At 46.3% G+C, this 14,110-nt stretch overlaps 23 non-coding genes and 35 pseudogenes across 23 annotated transcripts; all 58 read left to right on the top strand.

The window, feature by feature from the left end:
• The first annotated feature begins 232 nt into the window (after positions 1-232).
• Positions 233-351, top strand: LOC142120981 (5S ribosomal RNA; annotated as a pseudogene).
• Positions 352-432: 81 nt separating this feature from the next.
• LOC142121026 (5S ribosomal RNA) lies at positions 433-552 on the top strand (annotated as a pseudogene).
• Positions 553-633: 81 nt separating this feature from the next.
• Positions 634-753, top strand: LOC142121115 (5S ribosomal RNA; annotated as a pseudogene).
• Positions 754-835: 82 nt separating this feature from the next.
• LOC142121074 (5S ribosomal RNA) lies at positions 836-954 on the top strand (annotated as a pseudogene).
• Positions 955-1,196: 242 nt separating this feature from the next.
• LOC142120991 (5S ribosomal RNA) lies at positions 1,197-1,315 on the top strand (annotated as a pseudogene).
• An 80-nt stretch (positions 1,316-1,395) lies between these two features.
• Positions 1,396-1,514, top strand: LOC142120884 (5S ribosomal RNA). Its single transcript, XR_012683795.1, has one exon. It is a non-coding gene; the product is annotated as a 5S ribosomal RNA (ribosomal RNA).
• A 79-nt stretch (positions 1,515-1,593) lies between these two features.
• Positions 1,594-1,711, top strand: LOC142121093 (5S ribosomal RNA; annotated as a pseudogene).
• An 80-nt stretch (positions 1,712-1,791) lies between these two features.
• Positions 1,792-1,910, top strand: LOC142120965 (5S ribosomal RNA; annotated as a pseudogene).
• A 436-nt stretch (positions 1,911-2,346) lies between these two features.
• LOC142121017 (5S ribosomal RNA) lies at positions 2,347-2,465 on the top strand (annotated as a pseudogene).
• Positions 2,466-2,546: 81 nt separating this feature from the next.
• LOC142120996 (5S ribosomal RNA) lies at positions 2,547-2,665 on the top strand (annotated as a pseudogene).
• Positions 2,666-2,903: 238 nt separating this feature from the next.
• LOC142121109 (5S ribosomal RNA) lies at positions 2,904-3,022 on the top strand. Its single transcript, XR_012683867.1, has one exon. It is a non-coding gene; the product is annotated as a 5S ribosomal RNA (ribosomal RNA).
• An 82-nt stretch (positions 3,023-3,104) lies between these two features.
• Positions 3,105-3,223, top strand: LOC142121060 (5S ribosomal RNA). The gene has a single exon (XR_012683862.1). It is a non-coding gene; the product is annotated as a 5S ribosomal RNA (ribosomal RNA).
• A 78-nt stretch (positions 3,224-3,301) lies between these two features.
• Positions 3,302-3,420, top strand: LOC142121042 (5S ribosomal RNA; annotated as a pseudogene).
• Positions 3,421-3,500: 80 nt separating this feature from the next.
• On the top strand, positions 3,501-3,620 carry LOC142120988 (5S ribosomal RNA; annotated as a pseudogene).
• An 81-nt stretch (positions 3,621-3,701) lies between these two features.
• On the top strand, positions 3,702-3,820 carry LOC142120962 (5S ribosomal RNA; annotated as a pseudogene).
• Positions 3,821-3,902: 82 nt separating this feature from the next.
• LOC142121138 (5S ribosomal RNA) lies at positions 3,903-4,021 on the top strand. Its single transcript, XR_012683879.1, has one exon. It is a non-coding gene; the product is annotated as a 5S ribosomal RNA (ribosomal RNA).
• Positions 4,022-4,292: 271 nt separating this feature from the next.
• On the top strand, positions 4,293-4,411 carry LOC142120993 (5S ribosomal RNA; annotated as a pseudogene).
• An 81-nt stretch (positions 4,412-4,492) lies between these two features.
• On the top strand, positions 4,493-4,611 carry LOC142121100 (5S ribosomal RNA; annotated as a pseudogene).
• Positions 4,612-4,693: 82 nt separating this feature from the next.
• Positions 4,694-4,802, top strand: LOC142121117 (5S ribosomal RNA; annotated as a pseudogene).
• Positions 4,803-5,041: 239 nt separating this feature from the next.
• Positions 5,042-5,160, top strand: LOC142121030 (5S ribosomal RNA; annotated as a pseudogene).
• Positions 5,161-5,242: 82 nt separating this feature from the next.
• On the top strand, positions 5,243-5,361 carry LOC142120989 (5S ribosomal RNA; annotated as a pseudogene).
• A 239-nt stretch (positions 5,362-5,600) lies between these two features.
• LOC142121097 (5S ribosomal RNA) lies at positions 5,601-5,719 on the top strand. Its single transcript, XR_012683866.1, has one exon. It is a non-coding gene; the product is annotated as a 5S ribosomal RNA (ribosomal RNA).
• Positions 5,720-5,801: 82 nt separating this feature from the next.
• LOC142120908 (5S ribosomal RNA) lies at positions 5,802-5,920 on the top strand. Its single transcript, XR_012683818.1, has one exon. It is a non-coding gene; the product is annotated as a 5S ribosomal RNA (ribosomal RNA).
• A 240-nt stretch (positions 5,921-6,160) lies between these two features.
• LOC142120933 (5S ribosomal RNA) lies at positions 6,161-6,279 on the top strand. The gene has a single exon (XR_012683841.1). It is a non-coding gene; the product is annotated as a 5S ribosomal RNA (ribosomal RNA).
• Positions 6,280-6,358: 79 nt separating this feature from the next.
• Positions 6,359-6,477, top strand: LOC142120970 (5S ribosomal RNA; annotated as a pseudogene).
• An 81-nt stretch (positions 6,478-6,558) lies between these two features.
• On the top strand, positions 6,559-6,677 carry LOC142121076 (5S ribosomal RNA; annotated as a pseudogene).
• Positions 6,678-6,756: 79 nt separating this feature from the next.
• LOC142120969 (5S ribosomal RNA) lies at positions 6,757-6,875 on the top strand (annotated as a pseudogene).
• An 81-nt stretch (positions 6,876-6,956) lies between these two features.
• LOC142121062 (5S ribosomal RNA) lies at positions 6,957-7,075 on the top strand (annotated as a pseudogene).
• An 81-nt stretch (positions 7,076-7,156) lies between these two features.
• On the top strand, positions 7,157-7,275 carry LOC142120874 (5S ribosomal RNA). The gene has a single exon (XR_012683786.1). It is a non-coding gene; the product is annotated as a 5S ribosomal RNA (ribosomal RNA).
• A 239-nt stretch (positions 7,276-7,514) lies between these two features.
• LOC142121065 (5S ribosomal RNA) lies at positions 7,515-7,633 on the top strand (annotated as a pseudogene).
• Positions 7,634-7,715: 82 nt separating this feature from the next.
• Positions 7,716-7,834, top strand: LOC142121106 (5S ribosomal RNA; annotated as a pseudogene).
• A 238-nt stretch (positions 7,835-8,072) lies between these two features.
• Positions 8,073-8,191, top strand: LOC142121064 (5S ribosomal RNA; annotated as a pseudogene).
• An 82-nt stretch (positions 8,192-8,273) lies between these two features.
• LOC142121105 (5S ribosomal RNA) lies at positions 8,274-8,392 on the top strand (annotated as a pseudogene).
• An 80-nt stretch (positions 8,393-8,472) lies between these two features.
• On the top strand, positions 8,473-8,591 carry LOC142121051 (5S ribosomal RNA; annotated as a pseudogene).
• Positions 8,592-8,672: 81 nt separating this feature from the next.
• LOC142121118 (5S ribosomal RNA) lies at positions 8,673-8,791 on the top strand (annotated as a pseudogene).
• A 241-nt stretch (positions 8,792-9,032) lies between these two features.
• Positions 9,033-9,151, top strand: LOC142120937 (5S ribosomal RNA). The gene has a single exon (XR_012683844.1). It is a non-coding gene; the product is annotated as a 5S ribosomal RNA (ribosomal RNA).
• An 81-nt stretch (positions 9,152-9,232) lies between these two features.
• LOC142120958 (5S ribosomal RNA) lies at positions 9,233-9,351 on the top strand (annotated as a pseudogene).
• Positions 9,352-9,431: 80 nt separating this feature from the next.
• On the top strand, positions 9,432-9,550 carry LOC142120934 (5S ribosomal RNA). The gene has a single exon (XR_012683842.1). It is a non-coding gene; the product is annotated as a 5S ribosomal RNA (ribosomal RNA).
• Positions 9,551-9,632: 82 nt separating this feature from the next.
• Positions 9,633-9,751, top strand: LOC142120926 (5S ribosomal RNA). The gene has a single exon (XR_012683834.1). It is a non-coding gene; the product is annotated as a 5S ribosomal RNA (ribosomal RNA).
• Positions 9,752-9,831: 80 nt separating this feature from the next.
• LOC142121082 (5S ribosomal RNA) lies at positions 9,832-9,950 on the top strand (annotated as a pseudogene).
• A 272-nt stretch (positions 9,951-10,222) lies between these two features.
• On the top strand, positions 10,223-10,341 carry LOC142120953 (5S ribosomal RNA; annotated as a pseudogene).
• An 80-nt stretch (positions 10,342-10,421) lies between these two features.
• Positions 10,422-10,540, top strand: LOC142120975 (5S ribosomal RNA; annotated as a pseudogene).
• An 81-nt stretch (positions 10,541-10,621) lies between these two features.
• Positions 10,622-10,740, top strand: LOC142120860 (5S ribosomal RNA). The gene has a single exon (XR_012683773.1). It is a non-coding gene; the product is annotated as a 5S ribosomal RNA (ribosomal RNA).
• An 81-nt stretch (positions 10,741-10,821) lies between these two features.
• LOC142120936 (5S ribosomal RNA) lies at positions 10,822-10,940 on the top strand. The gene has a single exon (XR_012683843.1). It is a non-coding gene; the product is annotated as a 5S ribosomal RNA (ribosomal RNA).
• Positions 10,941-11,212: 272 nt separating this feature from the next.
• Positions 11,213-11,331, top strand: LOC142121141 (5S ribosomal RNA). The gene has a single exon (XR_012683883.1). It is a non-coding gene; the product is annotated as a 5S ribosomal RNA (ribosomal RNA).
• A 79-nt stretch (positions 11,332-11,410) lies between these two features.
• Positions 11,411-11,529, top strand: LOC142120932 (5S ribosomal RNA). The gene has a single exon (XR_012683840.1). It is a non-coding gene; the product is annotated as a 5S ribosomal RNA (ribosomal RNA).
• An 81-nt stretch (positions 11,530-11,610) lies between these two features.
• On the top strand, positions 11,611-11,729 carry LOC142120875 (5S ribosomal RNA). The gene has a single exon (XR_012683787.1). It is a non-coding gene; the product is annotated as a 5S ribosomal RNA (ribosomal RNA).
• Positions 11,730-11,810: 81 nt separating this feature from the next.
• LOC142120878 (5S ribosomal RNA) lies at positions 11,811-11,929 on the top strand. The gene has a single exon (XR_012683790.1). It is a non-coding gene; the product is annotated as a 5S ribosomal RNA (ribosomal RNA).
• Positions 11,930-12,008: 79 nt separating this feature from the next.
• Positions 12,009-12,127, top strand: LOC142121021 (5S ribosomal RNA; annotated as a pseudogene).
• An 81-nt stretch (positions 12,128-12,208) lies between these two features.
• On the top strand, positions 12,209-12,327 carry LOC142121147 (5S ribosomal RNA). The gene has a single exon (XR_012683888.1). It is a non-coding gene; the product is annotated as a 5S ribosomal RNA (ribosomal RNA).
• An 81-nt stretch (positions 12,328-12,408) lies between these two features.
• On the top strand, positions 12,409-12,527 carry LOC142121132 (5S ribosomal RNA). The gene has a single exon (XR_012683874.1). It is a non-coding gene; the product is annotated as a 5S ribosomal RNA (ribosomal RNA).
• An 80-nt stretch (positions 12,528-12,607) lies between these two features.
• Positions 12,608-12,726, top strand: LOC142120887 (5S ribosomal RNA). Its single transcript, XR_012683798.1, has one exon. It is a non-coding gene; the product is annotated as a 5S ribosomal RNA (ribosomal RNA).
• An 81-nt stretch (positions 12,727-12,807) lies between these two features.
• LOC142121133 (5S ribosomal RNA) lies at positions 12,808-12,926 on the top strand. The gene has a single exon (XR_012683875.1). It is a non-coding gene; the product is annotated as a 5S ribosomal RNA (ribosomal RNA).
• Positions 12,927-13,007: 81 nt separating this feature from the next.
• On the top strand, positions 13,008-13,127 carry LOC142121022 (5S ribosomal RNA; annotated as a pseudogene).
• Positions 13,128-13,209: 82 nt separating this feature from the next.
• On the top strand, positions 13,210-13,328 carry LOC142121010 (5S ribosomal RNA; annotated as a pseudogene).
• Positions 13,329-13,408: 80 nt separating this feature from the next.
• Positions 13,409-13,527, top strand: LOC142120883 (5S ribosomal RNA). Its single transcript, XR_012683794.1, has one exon. It is a non-coding gene; the product is annotated as a 5S ribosomal RNA (ribosomal RNA).
• An 81-nt stretch (positions 13,528-13,608) lies between these two features.
• On the top strand, positions 13,609-13,727 carry LOC142121048 (5S ribosomal RNA). The gene has a single exon (XR_012683861.1). It is a non-coding gene; the product is annotated as a 5S ribosomal RNA (ribosomal RNA).
• Positions 13,728-13,807: 80 nt separating this feature from the next.
• On the top strand, positions 13,808-13,926 carry LOC142121053 (5S ribosomal RNA; annotated as a pseudogene).
• Positions 13,927-14,110: the final 184 nt, after the last annotated feature.

The following is a 14,110-nucleotide window of genomic DNA, read 5'->3' as shown; positions in this document are numbered from 1 at the left end:
TCTCTCTTGTTCTGGCTTCCTTCAATGCTGGTTTTAAAATGTATAAGTGATGTAGGTTATTAGAAAACCAATACCTACAGCCACACCACCCTGAACAAGCCCAATCTCGTCTGATCTTGAAAGCTAAGCAGGTCCGGGCCTGGTTAGTACTTTTTTTTTTTCTCTCTTGTTCTGGCTTCCTTCAATGCTGGTTTTAAAATGTATAAGTGATGTAGGTTATTAGAAAACCAATACCTACAGCCACACCACCCTGAACAAGCCCAATCTCGTCTGATCTTGGAAGCTAAGCAGAGCCAGGCCTGGTTAGTACTTAGATGGGAGACCACCTGGGAATACCAGGTGCTGTAGGCCTTTTTTTCTTCTCTCTTGTTCCGGCTTCCTTCAATGCTGGTTTTTAGATGTATAAGAGATGTAGGTCAATAGGAAAACAATACCTACAGCCGCACCACCCTGAACAAGCCCAATCTCGTCTGATCTTGGAAGCTAAGCAGGGACGGGCCCTGGTTAGTACTTGGATGGGAGACCACCTGGGAATACCAGGTGCTATAGGCCTTTTTTTTTTCTCTCTTGTTCCGGCTTCCTTCAATGCTGGTTTTTAGATGTATAAGAGATGTAGGTCAATAGGAAACCAATACCTACAGCCACACCACCCTGAACAAGCCCCAATCTCGTCTGATCTTGGAAGCTAAGCAGAGCCGGGGCTGGTTAGTACTTGGATGCGAGACCACCTGGGAATAGCAGGTGCTGTAGGCCCTTTTTTTTTTCTCTCTTGTTCCGACTTCCTTCAATGCTGGTTTTGAGATGTATAAGAGATGTAGGTCAATAGGAAACCAAAACCTACAGCCACACCACCCTGAACAAGCCCAATCTTGTCTGATCTTGGAAGCTAAGCATCGCTGGGCCTGGTTAGTACTTGGATGCGAGACCACCTGGGAATACCAGGTGCTGTAGGCCCTTTTTTTTTTCTCTCTTGTTCCGACTTCCTTCAATGCTGGTTTTGAGATGTATAAGAGATGTAGGTCAATAGGAAACCAATACCTACAGCCACACCACCCTGAACAAGCCCAATCTTGTCTGATCTTGAAAGCTAAGCAGGTCCCGGGCCTGGTTGGTACTTTTTTTTTTCTCTCTTGTTCTGGCTTCCTTCAATGCTGGTTTTAAAATGTATAAGTGATGTAGGTCATTAGGAAACCAATACCTACAGCCACAGCACCCTGAACAATCCCAATCTCGTTTGATCTTGGAAGCTAAGCAGGGCTGGGCCTGGTTAGTACTTGGATGGGAGACCACCTGGAAATACCAGGTGCTGTAGGCTTTTTTTTTTCTCTCTTGTTCCGGCCTCCTTCAATGCTGGTTTTGAGATGTATAAGAGATGTAGGTCAATAAGAAAACAATACCTACTGCCACACCACCCTGAACAAGCCCAATCTCATCTGATCTTGGAAGTTAAGCAGGGCTGGGCCTGGTTAGTACTTGGATGGGAGACCACCTGGAAATACCAGGTGCTGTAGGCATATTTTTTCTCTCTTGTTCCGGCCTCCTTCAATGCTGGTTTTGAGATGTATAAGAGATGTAGGTCAATAGGAAACCAATACCTACAGCCACACCACCCTGAACAAGCCCAATCTCGTCTGATCTTGGAAGCTAAGCAGAGCCGGGCCTGGTTAGTACTTGGATGGAGGCCACCTGGGAATACAAGGTGCTGTAGGCATTTTTTTCTTCTCTCTTGTTCGGCTTCCTTCAATGCTGGTTTTTAGATGTATAAGAGATGTAGGTCAAAACGAAAACAATACCTACAGCCGCACCACCCTGAACAAGCCCAATCTCGTCTGATCTTGGAAGCTAAGCAGGGACGAGCCTGGTTAGTACTTGGATGGGAGACCACCTGGGAATACCAGGTGCTGTAGGCCTTTTTTTTTTCTCTCTTGTTCCGGCTTCCTTCAATGCTTGTTTTTAGATGAATAAGAGATGTAGGTCAATAGGAAAACAATACCTACAGCCACAACACCCTGAACAAGCCAATCTCGTCTGATCATGGAAGCTAACAAGGGCTGGGCCTGGTTAGTACTTGGATGGGAGACCACCTGGAAATACCAGATGCTGTAGGCTTTTTTTTTTCTCTCTTGTTCCGGCCTCCTTCAATGCTGGTTTTGAGATGTATAAAAGATGTAGGTCAATAGTAAACCAATACCTACAGCCACACCAGCCTGAACAAGCCCAATCTCGTCTGATCTTGAAAGCTAAGCAGGTCCGGGCCTGGTTAGTACTTTTTTTTCTCTCTTGTTCTGGCTTCCTTCAATGCTGGTTTTGAGATGTATAAGTGATGTAGGTCATTAGGAAACTAATACCTACAGCCACACCACCCTGAACAAGCCCAATCTCATCTGATCTTGGAAGCTAAGCAGGGCCAGGCCTAGTTAGTACTTGGATGGGAGACCATCTGGGAATACCAGGTGCTGCAGGCTCTTTTTTTTTCTCTCTTGTTCCGGCTTCCTTCAATGCGGGTTTTTAGATGTATAAGAGATGTAGGTCAATATGAAAACAATACCTACAGCCGCACCACCCTGAACAAGCCCAATCTCATCTGATCTTGGAAGCTAAGCAGGGACGGGCCTGGTTAGAACTTGGGTGGGAGACCACCTGGGAATACCAGGTGCTGTAGGCCTTTTTTTTTTCTCTCTTGTTCCGGCTTCCTTCAATGCTGGTTTTTAGATGTATAAGAGATGTAGGTCAATAGGAAACCAATACCTACAGCCACACCACCCTGAACAAGCCCAATCTCGTCTGATCTTGAAAGCTAAGCAGGTCTGGCCTGGTTAGTACTTTTTTTTTCTCTCCTGTTCTGGCTTCCTTCAATGCTGGTTTTAAAATGTATAAGTGATGTAGGTCATTAGGAAACCAATACCTACAGCCACACCACCCTGGAGAAGCCCAATCTCGTCTGATCTTGGAAGCTAAGCAGGGCCGGGCCTGGTTAGTACTTGGATGGGAGACCACCTGGGAATACCAGGTGCTGTAGGACTTTTTTTTTTTCTCTCTTGTTCCGACTTCCTTCAATGCTTGTTTTTAGATGTATAAAAGATGTAGGTCAATAGGAAAACAATACCTACAGCCACACCACCCTGAACAAGCCCAATCTCGTCTGATCTTGGAAGCTAAGCAGGGACGGGCCTGGTTAGTACTTGGATGGGAGACCACCTGGGAATACCAGGTGCTGTAGGCCTTTTTTTCTTCTCTCTTGTTCCGGCTTTCAATGCTGGTTTCTAGATGTATAAGAGATGTAGGTCAATAGGAAACGAATACCTTCAGCCACACCACCCTGAACAAGCCCAATCTCGTCTGATCTTGGAAGCTAAGCAGGGCTGGGCCTGGTTAGTACTTGGATTAGAGATCGCCTGGAAATACCAGGTGCTGTAGGCTTTTTTTTTTCTCTCTTGTTCCGGCCTCTTTCAATGCTGGTTTTGAGATGTATAAGAGATGTAGGTCAATAGGAAACCAATACCTACAGCCACACCACCCTGAACAAGCCCCAATCTCGTCTGATCTTGGAAGCTAAGCAGAGCCAGGCCTGGTTAGTACTTGGATGGGAGACCACCTGGGAATACCAGGTGCTGTAGGTCTTTTTTTCTTCTCTCTTGTTCCGGCTTCCTTCAGTGCTGTTTTCTAGATGTATAAGAGATGTAGGTCAATAGGAAAACAATACCTACAGCCACACCACCCTGAACAAGCCCAATCTCGTCTGATCTTGGAAGCTAAGCAGGGACAGGCCTGGTTAGTACTTGGACGGGAGACCACCTGGGAATACCAGGTGCTGTAGGCCCTTTTTTTCTTCTCTCTTGTTCCGGCTTCCTTCAATGCTGTTTTCTAGATGTATAAGAGATGTAGGTCAATAGGAAAACAATACCTACAGCCACACCACCCTGGACAAGCCCAATCTCATCTGATCTTGGAAGCTAAGCAGGGACGGGCCTGGTTAGTACTTGGATGGGAGACCACCTGGGAATACCAGGTGCTGTATGCCTTTTTTTTTTCTCTCTTGTACCGGCTTCCTTCAATGCTGGTTTTTAGATTATAAGAGATGTAGGGCAATAGGAAACCAATACCTACAGCCACACCACCCTGAACAAGCCTGATCTTGGAAGCTAAGCAAAAGCCGGGCCTGGTTAGTACTTGGATGCGAGACCACCTGGGATACCAGGTGCTGTAGGCCCTTTTTTTTTTCTCTCTTGTTCCGACTTCCCTCAATGCTGGTTTTGAGATGTATAAGAGATGTAGGTCAATAGGAAACCAATACCTACAGCCACACCACCCTGAACAAGCCCAATCTCGTCTGATGTTGGAAGCTAAGCAGAGACGGGCCTGGTTAGTACTTGGATGGGAGACCACCTGGGAATACCAGGTGCTGTAGGCCTTTTTTTTTTCTCTCTTGTTCCGGCTTCCTTCAATGCTGGTTTTTAGATGTATAAGAGATGTAGGTCAATAGGAAACCAATACCTACAGACACACCACCCTGAACAAGCCCAATCTCGTCTGATCTTGGAAGCTAAGCAGAGCCGGGGCTGGTTAGTACTTGGATGCGAGACCACCTGGGAATACCAGGTGCTGTAGGCCCTTTTTTTTTTCTCTCTTGTTCCGACTTCCTTCAATGCTGGTTTTGAGATGTATAAGAGATGTAGGTCAATAGGAAACCAATACCTACAGCCACACCACCCTGAACAAGCCTGATCTTGGAAGCTAAGCAGGGCTGGGCCTGGTTAGTACTTGGATGGGAGACCTCCTGGAAATACCAGGGGCTGTAGGCTTTTTTTTTTCTCTCTTGTTCCGGCCTCCTTCAATGCTGGTTTTGAGATGTATAAGAGATGTAGGTCAATAAGAAACCAATACCTACAGCCACACCACCCTGGACAAGCCCAATCTTGTCTGATCTTGAAAGCTAAGCAGGTCCGGGCCTGGTTAGTACTTTTTTTTTTCTCTCTTGTTCTGGCTTCCTTCAATGCTGATTTTAAAATGTATAAGTGATGTAGGTCATTAGGAAACCAATACCTACAGCCACACCACCCTGGACAAGCCCAATCTCGTCTGATCTTGGAAGCTAAGCAGGGCCGGGCCTGGTTAGTACTTGGCTCAGAGACCACCTGGGAATACCAGGTGCTGTAGGCCTTTTTTTTTTTCTCTCTTGTTCCGGCTTCCTTCAATGCTTGTTTTTAGATGTATAAGAGATGTAGGTCAATAAGAAAACAATACCTACAGCCACAGCACCCTGAACAATCCCAATCTCGTTTGATCTTGGAAGCTAAGCAGGGCTGGGCCTGGTTAGTACTTGGATGGGAGACCACCTGGAAATACCAGGTGCTGTAGGCTTTTTTTTTTCTCTCTTGTTCCGGCCTCCTTCAATGCTGGTTTTGAGATGTATAAGAGATGTAGGTCAATAAGAAAATAATACCTACTGCCACACCATCCTGAACAAGCCCAATCTTGTCTGATCTTGAAAGCTAAGCAGGTCCAGGCCTAGTTAGTACTTTTTTTTTTCTCTCTTGTTCTGGCTTCCTTCAATGCTGGTTTTAAAATGTATAAGTGATGTAGGTCATTAGGAAACCAATACCTACAGCCACACCACCCTGGAGAAGCCCAATCTCGTCTGATCTTGGAAGCTAAGCAGGGCCGGGCCTGGTTAGTACTTGGATGGGAGACCACCTGGGAATACCAGGTGCTGTAGGACTTTTTTTTTTTCTCTCTTGTTCCGACTTCCTTCAATGCTTGTTTTTAGATGTATAAAAGATGTAGGTCAATAGGAAAACAATACCTACAGCCACACCACCCTGAACAAGCCCAATCTCGTCTGATCTTGGAAGCTAAGCAGGGACAGGCCTGGTTAGTACTTGGATGGGAGACCACCTGGGAATACCAGGTGCTGTAGGCCTTTTTTTCTTCTCTCTTGTTCCGGCTTCCTTCAATGCTGGTTTCTAGATGTATAAGAGATGTAGGTCAATAGGAAACAAATACCTTCAGCCACACCACCCTGAACAAGCCCAATCTCGTCTGATCTTGAAAGCTAAGCAGGTCCAGGCCTGGTTAGTACTTTTTTTTTTCTCTCTTGTTCTGGCTTCCTTCAATGCTGGTTTTAAAATGTATAAGTGATGTAGGTCATTAGGAAACCAATACCTACAGCCACACCACCCTGGAGAAGCCCAATCTCGTCTGATCTTGGAAGCTAAGCAGGGCCAGGCCTGGTTAGTACTTGGATGGGAGACCACCTGGGAATACCAGGTGCTGTAGGCATTTTTTTTCTCTCTTGTTCCGGCCTCCTTCAATGCTGGTTTTGAGATGTATAAGAGATGTAGGTCAATAAGGAACCAATACCTACAGCCACACCACCCTGAACAAGCCCAATCTCGTCTGATCTTGGAAGCTAAGCAGAGCTGGGCCTGGTTAGTACTTGGATGGGAGACCACCTGGGAATACAAGGTGCTGTAGGCCTTTTTTTCTTCTCTCTTGTTCCGGCCTCCTTCAATGCTGGTTTTGAGATGTATAAGAGATGTAGGTCAATAAGAAAATAATACCTACTGCCACACCATCCTGAACAAGCCCAATCTTATCTGATCTTGGAAGTTAAGCAGGGCTGGCCCTGGTTAGTACTTGGATGGAAGACCACCTGGAAATACCAGGTGCTGTAGGCATTTTTTTTCTCTCTTGTTCCGGCCTCCTTCAATGCTGGTTTTGAGATGTATAAGAGATGTAGGTCAATAAGGAACCAATACCTACAGCCACACCACCCTGAACAAGCCCAATCTCGTCTGATCTTGGAAGCTAAGCAGAGCTGGGCCTGGTTAGTACTTGGATGGGAGACCACCTGGGAATACAAGGTGCTGTAGGCCTTTTTTTCTTCTCTCTTGTTCCGGCTTCCTTCAATGCTGGTTTTTAGATGTATAAGAGATGTAGGTCAATAGGAAAACAATACCTACAGCCGCACCACCCTGAACAAGCCCAATCTCGTCTGATCTTGGAAGCTAAGCAGGGACGAGCCTGGTTAGTGTTTGGATGGGAGACCACCTGGGAATACCAGGTGCTGTAGGCCTTTTTTTTTTCTCTCTTGTTCCGGCTTCCTTCAATGCTGGTTTTTAGATGTATAAGAGATGTAGGTCAATAGGAAACCAGTACCTACATCCACACCACCCTGAACAAGCCCAATCTCATCTGATCTTGGAAGCTAAGCAGGGACGGGCCTGGTTAGTACTTGGATGGGAGACCACCTGGGAATACCAGGTGCTGTAGGCCTTTTTTTTTTCTCTCTTGTTCCGGCTTCCTTCAATGCTGGTTTTGAGATTATAAGAGATGTAGGTCAATAGGAAACCAATACCTACAGCCACACCACCCTGGACAAGCCCAATCTTGTCTGATCTTGAAAGCTAAGCAAGTCCGGGCCTGGTTAGTACTTTTTTTTTTCTCTCTTGTTCTGGCTTCCTTCAATGCTGGTTTTAAAAGGTATAAGTGATGTAGGTCATTAGGAAACCAATACCTACAGCCACACCACCCTGGACAAGCCCAATCTCGTCTGATCTTGGAAGCTAAGCAGGGCCGGGCCTGGTTAGTACTTGGCTCAAAGACCACCTGGGAATACCAGGTGCTGTAGGCCTTTTTTTTTTTCTCTCTTGTTCCGGCTTCCTTCAATGCTTGTTTTTAGATGTATAAGAGATGTAGGTCAATAGGAAAACAATACCTACAGCCACAGCACCCTGAACAACCCCAATCTTGTATGATCTTGGAAGCTAAGCAGGGCTGGGCCTGGTTAGTACTTGGATTGGAGACCACCTGGAAATACCAGGTGCTGTAGGCTTTTTTTTTTCTCTCTTGTTCCGGCCTTCTTCAATGCTGGTTTTGAGATTATAAGAGATGTAGGTCAATAGGAAACCAATACCTACAGCCACACCACCCTGGACAAGCCCAATCTTGTCTGATCTTGAAAGCTAAGCAAGTCCGGGCCTGGTTAGTACTTTTTTTTTTCTCTCTTGTTCTGGCTTCCTTCAATGCTGGTTTTAAAAGGTATAAGTGATGTAGGTCATTAGGAAACCAATACCTACAGCCACACCACCCTGGACAAGCCCAATCTCGTCTGATCTTGGAAGCTAAGCAGGGCCGGGCCTGGTTAGTACTTGGCTCAAAGACCACCTGGGAATACCAGGTGCTGTAGGCCTTTTTTTTTTTCTCTCTTGTTCCGGCTTCCTTCAATGCTTGTTTTTAGATGTATAAGAGATGTAGGTCAATAGGAAAACAATACCTACAGCCACAGCACCCTGAACAACCCCAATCTTGTATGATCTTGGAAGCTAAGCAGGGCTGGGCCTGGTTAGTACTTGGATTGGAGACCACCTGGAAATACCAGGTGCTGTAGGCTTTTTTTTTTCTCTCTTGTTCCGGCCTTCTTCAATGCTGGTTTTGAGATGTATAAGAGATGTAGGTCAATAAGAAAACAATACCTACTGCCACACCATCCTGAACAAGCCCAATCTCATCTGATCTTGGAAGCTAAGCAGAGCCAGGCCTGGTTAGTAGTTGGATGGGAGACCACCTGGGAATACCAGGTGCTGTAGGCCTTTTTTTCTTCTCTCTTGTTCCGGCTTCCTTCAATGCTGGTTTTTAGATGTATAAGAGATGTAGGTCAATAGGAAACCAATACCTACATCCACACCACCCTGAACAAGCCCAATCTCGTCTGATCTTGGAAACTAAGCAGAGCAGGGGCTGGTTAGTACTTGGATGCAAAACCACCTGGGAATACCAGGTGCTGTAGGCCCTTTTTTTTTTCTCTCTTGTTCCGACTTCCTTCAATGCTGGTTTTGAGATGTATAAGAGATGTAGGTCAATATGAAACCAATACCTACAGCCCCACCACCCTGAACAAGCCGAATCTCGTCTGATCTTGAAAGCTAAGCAGGTCCGGGCCTGGTTAGTACTTTTTTTTTTATATCTTGTTCTGGCTTCCTTCAATGCTGGTTTTAAAATGTATAAGTGATGTAGGTCATTAGAAAACCAATACCTACAGCCACACCACCCTGAACAAGCCCAATCTCGTCTGATCTTGGAAGCTAAGCAGGGCCGGGCCTGGTTAGTACTTGGATGGGAGACCACCTGGGAATACCAGGTGCTGTAGGCCTTTTTTTTTTCTCTCTTGTTCCGGCTTCCTTCAATGCTTGTTTTTAGATGTATAAGAGATGTAGGTCAATAGGAAAACAATACCTACAGCCACACCACCCTGAACAAGCCCAATCTCGTCTGATCTTGGAAGCTAAGCAGGGCTGGGCCTGGTTAGTACTTGGATGGGAGACCACCTGGAAATACCAGGTTCTGTAGGCTTTTTTTTTTCTCTCTTGTTCCGGCCTCCTTCAATGCTGATTTTGAGATGTATAAGAGATGTAGGTCAATAGGAAAACAATACCTACAGCCACACCACCCTGAACAAGCCCAATCTCGTCTGATCTTGGAAGCTAAGCAGAGCCGGGCCTGGTTAGTACTTGGATGGGAGACCACCTGGGAATACCAGGTGCTGTTGGCCTTTTTTATCTTCTCTCTTGTTCCGGCTTCCTTCAATGCTGTTTTCTAGATGTATAAGAGATGTAGGTCAATAGGAAAACAATACCTACAGCCACACCACCCTGAACAAGCCCAATCTCGTCTGATCTTGGAAGCTAAGCAGGGACGGACCTGGTTAGTACTTGGATGGGAGACTACCTGGGAATACCAGGTGCTGTAGGCCTTTTTTTTTTCTCTCTTGTTCCGGCTTCCTTCAATGCTGGTTTTGAGATTATAAGAGATGTAGGTCAATAGGAAACCAAAACCTACAGCTACACATCTCTAAACAAGCCCAATCTCGCTTGATCTTGGAAGCTAAGCAGGGCCAGGCCTGGTTAGTACTTGGATGGGAGACCACCTGGGAATACCAGGTGCTGTAGGCTTTTTTTTTTTCTCTCTTGTTCCGGCTTCCTTCAATGCTGGTTTTTAGATGTATAAGAGATGTAAGTCAATAAGAAACCAATACCTACAGCCACACCACCCTGAACAAGCCTGATCTTGGAAGCTAAGCAGAGCCAGGCCTGGTTAGTATTTGGATGCGAGACCACCTGGGGATACCAGGTGCTGTAGGCCCTTTTTTTTTTCTCTCTTGTTCCGACTTCCTTCAATGCTGGTTTTGAGATGTATAAGAGATGTAGGTCAATAAGTCCCCAATACCTACAGCCACACCACCCTGAACAAGCCCAATCTCGTCTGATCTTGGAAGCTAAGCAGGTCTGGGCCTGGTTAGTACTTGGATGGGAGACCACCTGGAAATACCAGGTGCTGTAGGCTTTTTTTTTTCTCTCTTGTTCCGGCCTCCTTCAATGCTGGTTTTGAGATGTATAAGAGATGTAGGTCAATAGTAAACCAATACCTACAGCCACACCACCCTGAACAAGCCCAATCTCGTCTGATCTTGGAAGCTAAGCAGAGCCGGGCCTGGTTAGTACTTGGATGGGAGACCACCTGGGAATACCAGGTCCTGTAGGCCTTTTTTTCTTCTCTCTTGTTCCGGCTTCCTTCAATGCTGGTTTCTAGATGTATAAGAGATGTAGGTCAATAGGAAAACAATACCTACAGCCACACCACCCTGAACAAGCCCAATCTCGTCTGATCTTGGAAGCTAAGCTGGGACGGGCCTGGTTAGTACTTGGATGGGAGACCACCTGGGAATACCAGGTGCTGTAGGCCTTTTTTTCTTCTCTCTTGTTCCGGCTTCCTTCAATGCTGGTTTCTAGATGTATAAGAGATGTAGGTCAATAGGAAATCAATACCTACAGCCCCACCACCCTGAACAAGCCCAATCTCGTCTGATCTTGGAAGCTAAGCAGGGCTGGGCCTGGTTAGTACTTGGATGGGAGACCACCTGGAAATACCAGGTGCTGTAGGCTTTTTTTTTTTCTCTCTTGTTCCGGCTTCCTTCAATGCTGGTTTTTAGATGTATAAGAGATGTAGGTCAATAGGAAACCAATACCTACAGTCACACCACCCTGAACAAGCCTGATCTTGGAAGCTAAGCAGAGCCAGGCCTAGTTAGTACTTGGATGCGAGACCACCTGGGGATACCAGGTGCTGTAGGCCCTTTTTTTTTTCTCTCTTGTTCCGACTTCCTTCAATGCTGGTTTTGAGATGTATAAGAGATGTAGGTCAATAAGAAAGCAATACCTACAGCCACACCACCCTGAACAAGCCCAATCTCATCTGATCTTGGAAGCTAAGCAGGGCTGGGCCTGGTTAGTACTTGGATGGGAGACCACCTGGAAATACCAGGTGCTGTAGGCATTTTTTTTCTCTCTTGTTCCGGCCTCCTTCAATGCTGGTTTTGAGATGTATAAGAGATGTAGGTCAATAGGAAACCAATACCTACAGCCACACCACCCTGAACAAGCCCAATCTCGTCTGATCTTGGAAGCTAAGCAGAGCCGGGCCTGGTTAGTACTTGTATGGGAGACCACCTGGGAATACCAGGTGCTGTAGGCCTTTTTTTCTTCTCTCTTGTTCCGGCTTCCTTCAATGCTGGTTTCTAGATGTATAAGAGATGTAGGTCAATAGGAAAACAATACCTACAGCCACACCACCCTGAACAAGCCCAATCTCATCTGATCTTGGAAGCTAAGCAGGGACAGGCCTGGTTAGTACTTGGATGGGAGACCACCTGGGAATACCAGGTGCTGTAGGCCTTTTTTTCTTCTCTCTTGTTCCGGCTTCCTTCAATGCTGGTTTCTAGATGTATAAGAGATGTAGGTCAATAGGAAATCAATACCTACAGCCACACCACCCTGAACAAGCCCAATCTCGTCTGATCTTGGAAGCTAAGCAGGGCTGGGCCTGGTTAGTACTTGGATGGGAGACCACCTGGAAATACCAGGTGCTGTAGGCATTTTTTTTCTCTCTTGTTCCGGCCTCCTTCAATGCTGGTTTTGAGATGTATAAGAGATGTAGGTCATTAGGAAGCCAATACCTACAGCCACACCACCCTGAACAAGCCCAATCTCGTCTGATCTTGGAAGCTAAGCAGAGCCAGGCCTGGTTAGTACTTGGATGGGAGACCACCTGGGAATACGAGGTGCTGTAGGCCTTTTTTTCTTCTCTCTTGTTACGGCTTCCTTCAATGCTGGTTTCTAGATGTATAAGAGATGTAGGTCAATAGGAAAACAATGCCTACAGCCACACCACCCTGAACAAGCCCAATCTCGTCTGATCTTGGAAGCTAAGCAGGGACGGGCCTGGTTAGTACTTGGATGGGAGACCACCTGGGAATACCAGGTGCTGTAGGCCTTTTTTTCTTCTCTCTTGTTCCGGCTTCCTTTAATGCTGGTTTCTAGATGTATAAGAGATGTAGGTCAATAGGAAACAAATACCTACAGCCACACCACCCTGAACAAGCCCAATCTCATCTGATCTTGGAAGCTAAGCAGGGCTGGGCCTGGTTAGTACTTGGATGGGAGACCACCTGGAAATACCAGGTGCTGTAGGCTTTTTTTTTTCTCTCTTGTTCCGGCCTCCTTCAATGCTGGTTTTGAGATGTATAAGAGATGTAGGTCAATAGGAAACCAATACCTACAGCCACACCACCCTGAACAAGCCCAATCTCGTCTGATCTTGGAAGCTAAGCAGAGCGGGGCCTGGTTAGTACTTGGATGGGAGACCACCTGGGAATACCAGGTGCTGTAGGCCTTTTTTTCTTCTCTCTTGTTCCGGCTTCCTTCAATGCTGGTTTCTAGATGTATAAGAGATGTAGGTCAATAGGAAAACAATACCTACAGCCACACCACCCTGAACAAGCCCAATCTCGTCTGATCTTGGAAGCTAAACAGGGACGGGCCTGGTTAGTACTTGGATGGGAGACCACCTGGGAATACCAGGTGCTGTAGGCCTTTTTTTCTTCTCTCTTGTTCCGGCTTCCTTCAATGCTAGTTTCTAGATGTATAAGAGATGTAGGTCAATAGGAAAACAATACCTACAGCCACACCACCCTGACACAAGCCCAATCTCGTCTGATCTTGGAAGCTAAGCAGGGCTGGGCCTGCTTAGTACTTGGATGGGAGACCACCTTTGAATACCAGGTGCTGTAGGCCTTTTTTTTTTTCTCTCTTGTTCCGGCTTCCTTCAATGCTTGTTTTTAGATGTATAAGAGATGTAGGTCAATAGGAAAACAATACCTACAGCCACACCACCCTGAACAAGCCCAATCTCGTCTGATCTTGGTAGCTAAGCAGGGCTGGGCCTGGTTAGTAGTTGGATGGGAGACCACCTGGAAATACGAGGTGCTGTAGGCTTTTTTTTTTCTCTCTTGTTCCGGCCTCCTTCAATGCTGGTTTTCAGATGTATAAGAGATGTAGGTCAATAGGAAACCAATACCTGCAGCCACACCACCCTGAACAAGCCCAATCTCATCTGATCTTGGAAGCTAAGCAGAGCCGGGCCTGGTTAGTACTTGGATGGGAGACCACCTGGGAATACCAGGTGCTGTAGGCCTTTTTTTCTTCTCTCTTGTTCCGGCTTCCTTCAATGCTGTTTTCTAGATGTATAAGAGATGTAGGTCAATAGGAAAACAATACCTACAGCCACACCACCCTGAACAAGCCCAATCTCGTCTGATCTTGGAAGCTAAGCAGGGACGGGCCTGGTTAGTACTTGGATGGGAGACCACCTGGGAATACCAGGTGCTGTAGGCCTTTTTTTTTTCTCTCTTGTTCCGGCTTCCTTCAATGCTGGTTTTGAGATTATAAGAGATGTAGGTCAATAGGAAACCAAAACCTACAGCTACACATCTCTAAACAAGCCCAATCTCGTATGATCTTGGAAGCTAAGCAGGGTCAGGCCTGGTTAGTACTTGGATGGGAGACCACCTGGGAATACCTGGTGCTGTAGGCTTTTTTTTTTTCTCTCTTGTTCCGGCTTCCTTCAATGCTGGTTTTTAGATGTATAAGAGATGGCGGTCAATAGGAAACCAATATCTACAGTCACACCACCATGAACAAGCCTGATCTTGGAAGCTAAGCAGAGCCGAGCCTGGTTAGTACTTGGATGCAAGACCACCTGGGGATACCAGGTGCTG

Source organism: Mixophyes fleayi, unplaced genomic scaffold, assembly GCF_038048845.1.
Source record: "Mixophyes fleayi isolate aMixFle1 unplaced genomic scaffold, aMixFle1.hap1 Scaffold_2085, whole genome shotgun sequence".
NCBI lineage: Eukaryota > Metazoa > Chordata > Amphibia > Anura > Limnodynastidae > Mixophyes > Mixophyes fleayi.
Note: the sequence above shows the minus strand (reverse complement) of the source record. Positions and strands in the feature narration are given on the sequence as shown.